This window comes from Gossypium raimondii, chromosome 13 (genome assembly GCF_025698545.1).
Source record: "Gossypium raimondii isolate GPD5lz chromosome 13, ASM2569854v1, whole genome shotgun sequence".
Lineage (NCBI taxonomy): Eukaryota > Viridiplantae > Streptophyta > Magnoliopsida > Malvales > Malvaceae > Gossypium > Gossypium raimondii.
The window spans coordinates 16285499-16298912 of record NC_068577.1 but is presented as its reverse complement, the minus strand read 5'-3'; positions in this window follow the sequence as shown (position 1 = coordinate 16298912).

The following is a 13414-nucleotide window of genomic DNA, read 5'->3' as shown; positions in this document are numbered from 1 at the left end:
AAATGATATTATTTCTTTAATCCCACTGAGAACAAAATACTTGTTACTCAGACTGGTGTCTTTCTAGAGAGAGAATTTGTTTCTAGAAAAGGAAGTGGGAAAAAGATTGAACTTGATGAAGTTCGAGAATCGCAAAATACCACTGAACCAGAGATAGAACAACAGCAAGTTCCACAAGGGATTGAGGAACAAGTAATTGCTGTAGAAACACAACCACCGCGTAGATCTTTAAGAGAACGCCAAGCACCTTAGAGATATGGATTTCTCATTACAACGCATGGTGATGTTCTACTTATAGATCAAGATGAGCCTAGGACTTATCAAGAAGCGGTGACGAGCCCAGACTCTAAGAAATGGCTTGAAGCCATGAGATCTGAGATGGATTCCATGTATGAAAACCAAGTATGGACTTTGGTTGACCTACCCGAAGGGGTTAAGCCCATAGGGTGCAAGTGGGTTTTCAAAAAGAAAACAGACATGGATGGTAATGTACAAACATACAAGGGGCGATTAGTCGCTAAAGGGTTTCGCCAAGTTCATGGTGTTGACTATGATGAAACTTTTTCTCCTGTAGCTATGTTTAAATCCATCAGGATCTTGCTTGCTATAGCTGCATTTCATGACTATGAAATCTGGCAGATGGATGTCAAAACAGCTTTCCTTAATGGGAAACTTGAAGAGGATGTGTACATGACACAACCTGAAGGTTTTGACAATCCAAAGGATGCTGGAAATGTATGTAAGCTACAAAGATCCATTTATGGATTAAAGCAAGCTTCTCGAAGTTGGAATCTTCGTTTTAATGATGCAATCAAAGAGTTTGGTTTTATCAAAAATGAAGATGAGCCATGTGTTTACAAGAAAGTTAGTGGGAGCACTATTACATTCTTGGTACTGTATGTGGATGACATACTTATCATAGGAAATGACATACCTACCCTGCAGTCTATTAAGACTTGGTTAGGAAGTTTTTTTTCCATGAAGGACTTGGGCGAAGCCACTTACATCTTAGGAGTAAAGATCTATAGAGATAGATCAAGACGACTATTAGGTCTAAGCCAAAGTACATACATAGATAAAGTATTGAAAAGGTTCAGTATGGAAGAATCTAAGAGAGGATTCCTACCTATGAGGCATGATATTTCACTCTCGAAGGAAATGTGTCATTCAACTCCACAAGAGAGAGAACGCATGAGTAAAATTCCATATGCTTCCGCTATTGGATCTATCATGTATGTCATGTTATGTACCCGTCCAGATGTCTCATATGCCTTAAGTATGATGAGCAGATACCAAGTAGATCCCGGTGAATGTCACTGGACCACAGTTAAGAATATCCTTAAGTACTTGAGAAGGACTAAGGATACTTTTCTAATATATGGAGGTGAAGAAGAGTTAAGTGTAAAAGGTTACACTGATGCCAGCTTCCAAACCGATAAGGACGATTCTCGATCACAATCGGGTTTTGTGTTTTGCCTTAATGGTGGTCTTTGTGAGTGGAAGAGTTCAAAGCAAAGTACAAGAGTCGAATCTACAACAGAGGTAGTATATGCACCGATGAGCAGCAAAAGAAGCGATTTGGATCAAAAGTTTATTCTTGAACTAGGGTTGTGCCTAGCATATCGGATGCTATAGAACTCCGATGTGATAACAATGGAGCCATTGCACAAGCTAAAGAACCTAGATCTCACCAGCGATTCAAACATATACTTAGGCGCTATCATCTTATTCGAGAGATTATCGATCGAGGGATGTAGAGATATGCGAGTACCTACAGATGATAACATTGTTGATCCTTGACCAAGCCTCGACACGCCAGGAAGCATGATCGTCACACTAAGTCACTTGGTATTAGATATATAAGTGATTGGTCTTAGTGCTAGTGGGAGATTGTTAGAGTATGCCCAAAGATCAATCATGAGATGGTTGCAATAACATACTTGATTTATCATGTTTATTAACATAAGGCGTTACCATTATTATTTCAGTTTCTTTTCTGTGTGTATAAATAAACTGTTTTCTAATAATGTCCTAAGAATAATATGATTATTCTTAAAAGATCCTTAGTCAAGTATTATTGTTGGATAGGACAACAATAAAGCATTAAGACTGACATGTAGTTGATTGATGATAAGGAGTTATCGTTGATATGGAATATCAGAATCGATTCAGGAATATGTGTGTTAGAGAACAACATATTGGACTGAACCATTATGAGAATGTTTCTTGGATTATTATGTAATTGTCACGACATTACTCATAGTGATTAATATGTATATGATCCTCAGACTGGAGATCATCATAATCCCAACATCGTGAGTAGTATATTTTGATACAGTCAAACGTACACCGTAACTGGTTGTTCTATAAAGGCTGGTGTTGGATATACCACAATCGATGTAGAGGGATATGGTTGGTCGATATAGAATAAGTTCCTCCTACATAATGGGAGTAATATCTTAGGCCACTTGATTAAGTGAGACTAGAAATGCATGGCCATGCTCAAATAAGTTGATATGAGATGTCATACTTATTTGTATATCGTAGTCTGCTTAAAATATCAAGGAACATGGAATAGACTATACAAGTGTGACTATTCCATGACTTGTGTCCAATCCAGAGATAAAGGAATTAAGGATTATTGCATAAAAGGTTAATCATAAAAGCTTATGTCAAATCATGATCTCTTGTGACTTAGGTAGCAATGATGCATTGCTAGATGCCACTCATTGTTTGTAACATTGGAATCGTTCTAGTATTACTACTAACGTTACAAGAACCTACAGGGTCACACCCTATAGTTAAAATGAACAGAATAAACCATAGTTGGTATTGTTTTTAGGTGTCACTTGAATTAAATTAATTATAGAATTAATTTAATTTGATTTCCAACACATTATGTACAAGTTTGTTGTACACATAATGAGGTTAGCATATGAATTCAAATAAATATATGGTTTACCAAAATTATATTATAATTAATGTAATTATAACTTTCGATTTAAAATATTATTATATTTATTTTAATTCATAAATAAAAAACCCTAAAAATAAATAATAAGGATATAAGTATCCCGTTTTTCTTTGTTTTGGTCTAGCACCGTCAAAGAAAATTCACTCTCAAAACTATTTTGGGGATTTCTTCCGTTAAGTAGTCAACTGGGTGGATCACGTGAGGCCGAGTCTCGATAGATTGCGGCTTAGTTCGATCAGAGATCGACTACACTTGTTGAGAAGTTGCTGTCTACTCAGAACAACATTAGGTAATTTCGTAACCCTTTTCACCCGATTCGTTCCTCACACATGGATCCATGGTTAGGGTCGCCGATTATTAAATTTTTCATTGCTTGGTAGTAGGGTGCCACGATCCAACAATCTTTTTGTCATAATTTAAGAATATACAATCGAAATGACTAAGTCCCTATACATGCCATAACTCGAAACATTTATCGTCTTAAAATACCAAGTTGTGGATGTTGAACGTGTGAACGCTCTCCGACGTCTTCAAGATCCCGACTATGCTTGATAATACTATATGAAAGAAAAAGAAATAAAAGAAGTAAGCATAAAGCTTAGTAAGTTTACAAGCAAATAAATAACAACATTTAACACAAATAAATATACTCAAGTGCCATGATCTCTAATTTCCTCTTTACTTAATCTATTACTCGTTCACTTACTTGTTTACTTAGATAACTCATGATTATAACTTTCTCTTCTTTTGGTGAAATTTTGGTTCTCAATTGATAACATAATAAGTTCTTACCTCTTATAACTCACTTGAATTTGATATTTATGCTTTTACCTGAACTTTCATGGAACATAATTTGTTTACTAGCCCGTTGAGCCACATTGGAATAATAAGGATACTTGGGCCTCTTTTCTAATAATAGCATTCCAAAGCCATGTCTCAGACATGGTCTTACATAGGATGTTTCTTGTACTGTCAATGCCATATCCCAGATATGGTCTTACATGGGAGTTCTCATATCGGTGCCCATGCCATGTCCCAGACATGGTCTTAAGGGGGACCTCTCATCTCGGTGCCAACGCCATGTCCAAGACATGGTCTTACATGGGACCTCTCATAACTTCAATGATGCCAATGCCATGTCCCAGACATGGTCTTACATGGGATCTCTTTACCCAAATGTCATGACATTTGTATCAAATACACTCGTAATGTTTCAACGGGGCTTTTATCACTGATTCTCTGTCATCTCATACTTAAGTCAACATTAAATAATTTCATGAAATAAATACATAATTGCTGGAAAATAGCAGCATTAATAATAATTATTGAAATATTGTATTTATTTACCGTAAGCTTACCTCGGTACGAAAATGTGATCAAATATAACACTTTAGTCCTCAATCTTTTTCTTTCCCTGGTCTATCTCCGAATTTCATTCTTCTTGATCTATAATAGAAAATTTATCTTTTTTATTAATCACATTCATCAAAACAGTCCATGAGTCAATTTTGGCAAAATTACAAATTTGCCCCTAAACTTTTGCATATTTATATATTTTCCCCAAAGCTCAGAAATTAAACTTCATCTCTTATTCTTATGTTTTATAACATGCTAAACATTTTTCCCTTCTATGAGAACATCAAATTCTTACTCTAACACTTACTTATGAACATTAGGTATTTTTGCCGATTTTGTCGTTTTACTCGTTTTCAGTTAAAATCGCTTAGAAAAAGTTGTTTAACATAATTCCAAGCTTCATATTCTACCATAAAACATGAAAATAAACACATTTCACCTATGGGTATTTTTCGAAATGTGAACCCTAGGTTAAATTATTGCTAGAATAAGCTAAATCAAGTTACCGAGGCTTAAAAACGTGAAGAACATTAAAAACGGGGCTTGGAATCACTCACTATGAGTTTGAGAAAGTGAAGAAACCCTACCTATGGCTTCCTTCAAGTTTTGGCAGCAAGCAAGGATGATGAACACAATTTTTACATCTTTTTCCCTTTTAATTCTATTTATTTACTAAATGACTAAAATGCCCTTACTTAAAAAAATCCTATTTCACTTATCTCATTTCCATTTTTGTCCATCACTAACTAATGGTCTAATTACCATATAAGGACCCCTAATTTATACTTCCATAAAAATTAAATACCTTTAACATATAAAACTCAAGTTTTGCACTTTTTACAATTTAGTCCTTTTGACTAAATTGAGTGCCCAAACATCAAAATTTTTGAATGAAATTTTCACGAAATCTTTCCGTGAAATTGTAGGCCATAAAAATATAGTAAAAAGAATTTCCTCATCGAATTTGTGGTCCCGAAACCATTGTTCTGACTAGGTCCTAAATCAAGATGTTACATTTCCCCCCTTTTTAGGGATTTTCATCCCCAAAAATCTTACCTGTGAAGAGATTTGGGTACTATTTTCGCATGGCCTCCGCAGGCTCCCATGTAGCCTCATCAACTCCATGCCTATTCTATAATACTTTCACAAGAGTAATACTTTTGTTCCTTAGTTGCTTAATCTCGCGATCAAGAATTTTATTGGTTCTTCAACATAAGTCATGTCTGGCCAAATCTTAACCTCTGTTGGTGAGATCACATGTGACGGATCATAACGGTAATGACATAACATAGACACATAGAATACATTATGAATCTTCTCTAACTGAATACATTATGAATCTTCTATAACTCAGTTGGCAAAGCTAACCGATATGCTAAGGGCCCAATTTTTTCAGTCACCTCGAACGGTCAAATGAAACGTGGACTTAGTTTGCCTTTCTTGCCAAATCTGAAAATTTTCTTTCACGGGGATACTTTCAAAAAAACTTTGTCACCAACTTGATACTCGATCTCTTTTCTTTTTAAATCTGCATAAGACTTTTGTCTGTCTGAAGGTGCTTTTAAACAATCTCTGATAACTTTTACTTTCTCTTCCGTTTCTTTGACTAAATCAACCCTGTAAATTTGATTTTCCTTAAGTTCTGTCCAATATAAAGGCGTACGACATTTACGTCTATACAAAGCTTCATAAGGTGCTATCTTCAAACTTGACTGATAACTATTATTATAGGCAAACTCTACCAACGGCAAATATTTCTCCCAACTGCCTTGAAATTTTAAAACACAACATTTGACCATATTTTCAAGTAACTGAATAACTCTCTCTGACTGACCATCGATCTGAGGATGAAAAGCTGTACTGAAATTTAACTTTGTACCCAAAGCTTCCTGCAATTTCCTCCAAAACTGCCATGTAAATCTCAGATCTCTGTCTGAGATAATCGATAACGGTACTCCATGTAGTCTAACTATCTCTGAAACATACAATTCAACAAACTTGTCAAGTGAATAATCCATACGAACCGGAATAAAATGAGCTGACTTCGTTAGCTTATCAATGACAACCCATACTGCATCTTTCTTTTTCGATGTCAACTGTAACCCTGCTATAAAATCCATGGTAACTCGGTCCCATTTCCACTTAGGAACTAACACAGGCTGCAATAAACCTGAAGGTACTTGATGTTCAGCCTTCACCTGTTGACAGATTAAGCATCTAGAAACAAATTCTGAAATATCTCTTTTCATTCCTGCCTACCAATACATTTTCTTCAGATCATTATACATCTTTGTACTCCCTGGATGAATGGACAAAGAACTGCTATGTGCTTTCTGTAAGATCTTTCAAATAAGCTCAACATTATTTGGCACACATACTCTGTCTCTAAACATCAAACAACCGTTAGAACCAATCTGAAAATCTGACTCTACACCCGATTCGCATTGAGCCCTTTTAACTTGCAACTCACTGTCATTTTTCTGAGCTTCATAGATTTCTTCAAGAAATATCGGTTTAGCCCTCAACTCAGCTAAAATGGAACCGTCATCTGATAAAGCCAAACTGGTATTCAAAGCTCTCAATGCAAATAAAGATTTTCTACTCAAGGCATCAGCAACAACATTTGCCTTACCCGGGTGGTAGTCAATCACTAACTCATAATCTTTAATCAACTCTAGTCATCTTCTTTGCCTTAGGTTCAAATCTTTCTGAGTCATCAACTACTTCAAGCTTTTATGGTCAGTAAATATTCGGCACTGCTCACCATACAAGTAATGTCTCCAAATCTTAAACGCAAATACAATGGCAACCAGCTCTAAATCATGCGTCGGATAGTTTTTCTCATCTGGCTTTAACTGTCTAGAAACATATGCGATTACTTTATCTTCCTGCATAAGTAACAACCCAATCCGTTCAAGGATGCATCACTGTAAATCACAAATTCTTTACCCGGTTATGGTTGTACTAAAACAGGAGCTTCAGTCAACAGTGCCTTTAACTTGTCAAAACTCTGCTGACACTTTTCAGTCCATTCAAACCTGACATCTTTCTGCAACAACCTTGTTAATGGGGTAGCTATCATGGAAAATCCCTTTACAAATCGTCGGTAATAACCAGCTAATCCAAGAAAGCTTCTAACCTCTGATACATTTTTAGGAGGCTTCCAATTAACAATTGCTGAAATTTTACTTGGATCAACTTTAATACCATCGCATGAGACAATGTGTCCAAGGAATCCAACTTCCCGAAGCCAGAACTCACTTTTACTAAACTTGGCATAAAGCTTAGTATCTCTCAAAATCTATAAAACGGTTCTCAAATGCTTGGCATGTTCAATCTCATCACGAGAACAAATCAGAATATCATCAATGAACACAACTACAGATTTATCTAAGTAAGGTCTAAAAATTCGATTCATTAATTCCATAAAAACAGCAGGAGCATTAGTCAATCCAAATGGCATCACAAGAAACTCATAGTGACCATACCTAGTCCGAAAAGCAGTTTTCAGAACATCTGACTCTTTAACCCTCAACTGATAATAACCGGATCTCAAGTCTATCATAGAAAACACAGTAGCTCCTTTCAACTGGTCAAACAAATCATCAATTCTAGGCAATGGGTATTTGTTCTTTATAGTTACCTTATTAAGCTACCGGTAATCTATGCATAATCTCATTGAACTGTCTTTCTTTTTCACAAAAAACACTAGTGCGCCCCACGGAGAACAACTAGACCTTGCAAAACCTTTATCAGTTAATTCCTGCAACTGAGCTTTCAATTCCAACGGGGCCATTCTATAAGGAGTAATAGAAATAGGAGTTGTACCTGAAATCAACTCAATACCAAATTCAACTTCTCTAACAGGAGGCAAACCTGGCAATTCTTCCGGGAACACATCTAAATACTCACGTACCACTAGCACTAATTCAATTTTCAACTCTTGATCTTTAATGTTCAATACAAAAGCAAGATAAGCTTCACACCCTTTTCTAAAACATTTCTGAGCAGACATAACAGAAATCATAGAGAGAGAACCATCTGACTCATCTGAATCAACCCGGATAATATCACCATTTTCACATTCAACTCAATTTATTTCTTTTCGCAATTTACTATCACATCATGGGCAGTCAACCAATCCATACCAAGAATCACATCAAACTCATCAAACGGCAATAGCATGAGATCAGTCGGCCGAAAAACAGTGACCTCCGTAATCACATCAGGGGAGAATAACTCTTCCTGAGCACGAATAGTATATGTTCTTGCGGGTGCTCTAACATCTGATCTAGCTGCTGAGTCTCTAGACATACCCCTGTTACTTGCTCCAACTCCCGAGTTCCTCTGTGATCTACCTCTAATAGGAGCATTTCCTTATCTCGCACTCAATATTACTTCTCTTTTAATTGTTTCGGGACAATCCCGAATAAAGTGGTCTGGTGCACCACATCTGAAATAGGCATTTTCATTTGCTCTAGACTCTCCAGGATGACGTCTACCACATTGGGCACATTCTGGCCTAGTGGGTTGAGTACTACCCGTACTTGCAACTGTAGTAGTTTGAGCTCTAGAACCCTCAAATCTTCTGCCTCTACTTCGACTAGAATATCTGGTTGGAAAATTTGATCCACTAGGGAACTCTCTAGGCCTCTTGGAAGTAGACTGAAATGATCTGTTCATTTGCCTTTTCTTCGTATCTTGCGCTTCAATTTCAGCTTTGCCCTTTTCTTTTTCTTTTAACAAATCCTCTGTTTTATAGGCTCTCTCAACCAGAACAACAAGCTCTCTGATTTCTAAAACACCCACTGACAGTCAAATATCATCATTGAGCCTGTCTTCAAATCTCTTGCACATGTTAGTTTCAGTGGACACAAACTCCCAAGCATATTTACTAAGTCTAACAAATTCGCGTTCATACCCGGTCACAGTTATCTTACCTTGTTTTAACTCAAGGAACTCTTTTCTTTTTCGATCTATAAATCTCTGACTGATGTACTTCTTATGGAACTCCTCCTAAAAGAAATTCCAAGTAACCCTCTCACTAGGTACCACTGACACAAGAGTCTTCCACCAATGATAAGCCGAATATCTGAGAAGTGAGACAACACACTTTATACATTCTTTAGGTGTACAAGATAATTCATCAAAAACTCTGATAGTATTCTCGAGCCAAAATTTTGCTTTCTCTGCATCATCGTCCTTAGTAGCCCGAAATTCTTCAGCCCCTTGTTTTTTGATCTTATCAATTGGTGGCCTTTCCCTGATAACTATACCTGCGACTGGAGAAGCTGCATGGGGAACCTGAGAATCATGAGGGGGTGGAGGTCTAACAGCCGGATTCATGCGAATGAACTCGGCAAACCAATCATTCATAGCTTGGAAAAAGGCTTCTCGAGCCCCTCCTCCCTAACTAACTGAAATGGGCCCTTCACTAACATTACTCTCTACTTCATCTATACCAGCTCGTTCAGGATCCATAACTATAAAAGAAAATATTTCAAAATCGTCAGGAGTCGTCACACTATCAAAATATATAGGTATGGCATGTATAGCTAGACTCTTATTCATACTGAATATTCTAAGAACCGACTAAACCTGCTCTGATACCAAAAAATGTAACACCCCTTATCCAAGACCGTTGTCGAATTCGAGCATGAGGCGTTACATGACTTAACTTAAAAGTTCAGGGCATAAAATTTTACTTTTGAAATTAATTTCACTATTTACAACAAAGCTGTCCACCTGCGCAGCAATTACTAAATTAATTATAACTCGAGGTAAAAAACTTGAAATTTAGATCCGTAAATTTTCTCTAAAACTAGACTCATATATATTTTTACCATAAAATTTTTAGAACTTTTGGTTTAGCCAATTAGTACAGTTTATTAGTTAAAGTCTCCCCTGTTTCACTAATCGACTGTCCTGCCTCTCGTCACTAAAATTTAATTATCTCATTATAAAGACTTCATATGGTGTTCTCACTTGTTTCTACAGAAAATAAACACAATAAATAATCTATACATATAAATTACAACTCATAACTATTTTTGTACAAATTTTAATGATTTTCCAAATTCAGAATAGGGGATTCCAAAAACCACTTTGACCTTGTCTAACTAAAAGGCAAAAATCTCAGAATACAAAATTCCTTTGTCTACACTGTTATTTTTCTATGAAAATAGACTCAATAAGATTTAATTCTATATCTCATACATCCTCTAATTCATTCTCTACTATTCTTTGTGATTTTTCAAAATCACGTCACTATTGCTGTCTCAAAACTGATTCACTACCAATTTTTACTTTTTCATGATTTCTATGCATAATTTATCACCTAGACTTTTATAACAACAAATACCTTCATACTTAGCCATTTTAATAACTATTCATCATCAAATATTTACCTATCATCTTTTTGTCATAATTTAAGAATATACAATCGAAATGACTAAGTCCCTATACATGCCATAGCTCAAAACATTTATCGTCTTAAAATACCAAGTTGTGGTGGTTGATTGTGTGAACGCTCTCCGACGTCTTCAAGATCCCGACTATGCTTGATAATACTATATGAAAGAAAAAGAAATAAAAGAAGTAAGCATAAAGCTTAGTAAGTTTACAAGGAAATAAATAACAACATTTAACACAAATAAATATACTCAAATGTCATGATCTCTAATTTCCTCTTTACTTAATCTCTTACTCGTTCACTTACTTGTTTACTTAGATAACTCATGATTATAACTTACTCTTCTCTTGGTGAAATGTTGGTTCTCAATTGATAACATAATATGTTCTTAACTCTTATAACTCACCTGAATTTGATATTTATGCTTTTACTTGAACTTTCATGGAACATAATTTGTTTACTAGCCCGTTGAGCCACATTGGAATAATAAGGATACTTGGGTCTCTTTTTTGATAATAACATGCCAAAGCCATGTCCCAAACATGGTCTTACATGGGATGTTTCTTGTACTGCCAATGCCATATCCCAGATATGGTCTTACATGGGAGTTCTCATATCGGTGCACATGCCATGTCCCAGACATGGTCTTACGAGGGACCTCTCATCTCGGTGCCAATGCCATGTCCCAGACATGGTCTTACATGGGACCTCTCATAACTTCAATGATGCCAATGCCATGTCCCAGACATGGTCTTACATGGGATCTCTTTACCCAAATGTCATGACATTTGTATCCAATACACTCCAAATGTTTCAACGGGGCTTTAATCACTGATTCTCTATCATCTCACACTTAAGTCAACATTAAATAATTTCATGAAATAAATACATAATTGCTGGAAAATAGCAGCATTAATAATAATATTGAAATATTGTATTTATTTACCGTAAGCTTACCTCGGTACGAAAATGTGATCAAATATAACACTTTAGTCCTCAATCTTTTTCTTTCCCCGGTCTAGCTCCGGATTTCGTTCTTCTTGATTATAATAGAAAATTTAGCTTCTTTTATACTCACATTCATCAAAACAGTCCTTGACTCAATTTTGGCAAAATTATAGTTTTGCCCCTAAACTTTTGCATATTTACATATTTTCCCCAAAGCTCGGAAATTAAACTTCATCTCTTATTATTATGTTTTATAACATCTGAACATTTTTCCCTTCTATGACAACATCAAATTCTTACTCTAACACTTACTTATGAAAATTAAGTATTTTTGCCGATTGTGTCGTTTTACTCGTTTTCAGTTAAAATCGCTTAGCAAAATTTGTTTAACATAACTCAAAGCTTCATATTCTACCATAAAACATGAAAATAAACACATTTCACCTATGGGTATTTTTCCAAATATGAACCCTAGGTTAAATTATTGCTAGAATAAGCTAAATCAAGTTACAAGGGCTTCAAAAACGTAAAGAACATTAAAAACGGGGCTTGGAATCACTTACTATGAGCTTGAGAAAGTGAAGAAACCATAGCTATGGCTTCCTTCAAGTTTTTGCAACAAGCAAGGATGATGAACACAATTTTTACATCTTTTTCCCTTTTAAATCTATTTATTTACTAAATGACTAAAATGCCCTTACTTAAAAAAAATCCTATTTCACTTATCTCATGTCCATTTCTGTCCATCACTAACTAATGGTCTAATTACCATATAAGGACCCCTAATTTATAGTTCCATAATAATTAAATAACTTTAACATATAAAACTCAACTTTTTCCCTTTTTACAATTTAGTCCTTTTGACTAAATTGAGTGCCCAAACATCAAATTTTTGAACGAAATTTTCACGAAATCTTTCCGTGAAATTGTAGGCCATAAAAATATAGTAAAAATAATTTTTTCCTCATCGAATTTGTGGTCCCGAAACCACTATTCTGACTAAGCCTTAAATCGAGATGTTACATGTTAAATGTTAAATGAATATGTGATGGTTGGTTTAGAGGTGCTCATGGGCGGCCGGCCGGGTTCGGTCAGCCCATAAAAATTTCACCAGTCCTAGGCAGGGCCTGCCCTACCAAATATGGGCCTAAGATTTTCCCAGGCCCGCCCGAAAAAGATCATAAGCTTGCCCACCCGACCGTACCCATTTTATTTTAAAATTTTAAAAATTTAAAAAAGTATTTTAAAATAAAAAATTAAAAAGTATGTAAAAATATTTTAAAATTAAAAATATATATTTATTATATCAGTAGGACTGGGCAGGGCCAAAAAAGTGGTGCCCGAGGCCCGGCCCATTTTCTAAACGGGCCTCGTTTTTTTCCCAAGCCCATATTTCGGGCCTATATTTTGAGATACAAATTTTTCCCTATTTATAGATTTTGATTCTAGTTTTTAAATTAATTTGTAACTTTTTTTTATATCAAATCTTAAAAATATTTAATTAATAAATTAAATTAGAACTTTTTTTGTCGTCAAATTTGTATACGGACCATGTTTGCATAAGTAGAATTCAGTATAGAACTATACTTTTCTATTTGACATTAATTAAAATAATTTTTTTTAACATTAATAAATTTTTCTCCTCTACCCATAACAATTTCCAACTAAAATCTATACATTTTTTTTTCTATTTACTTTACTATCATTCTATACCCTTAGTTTTA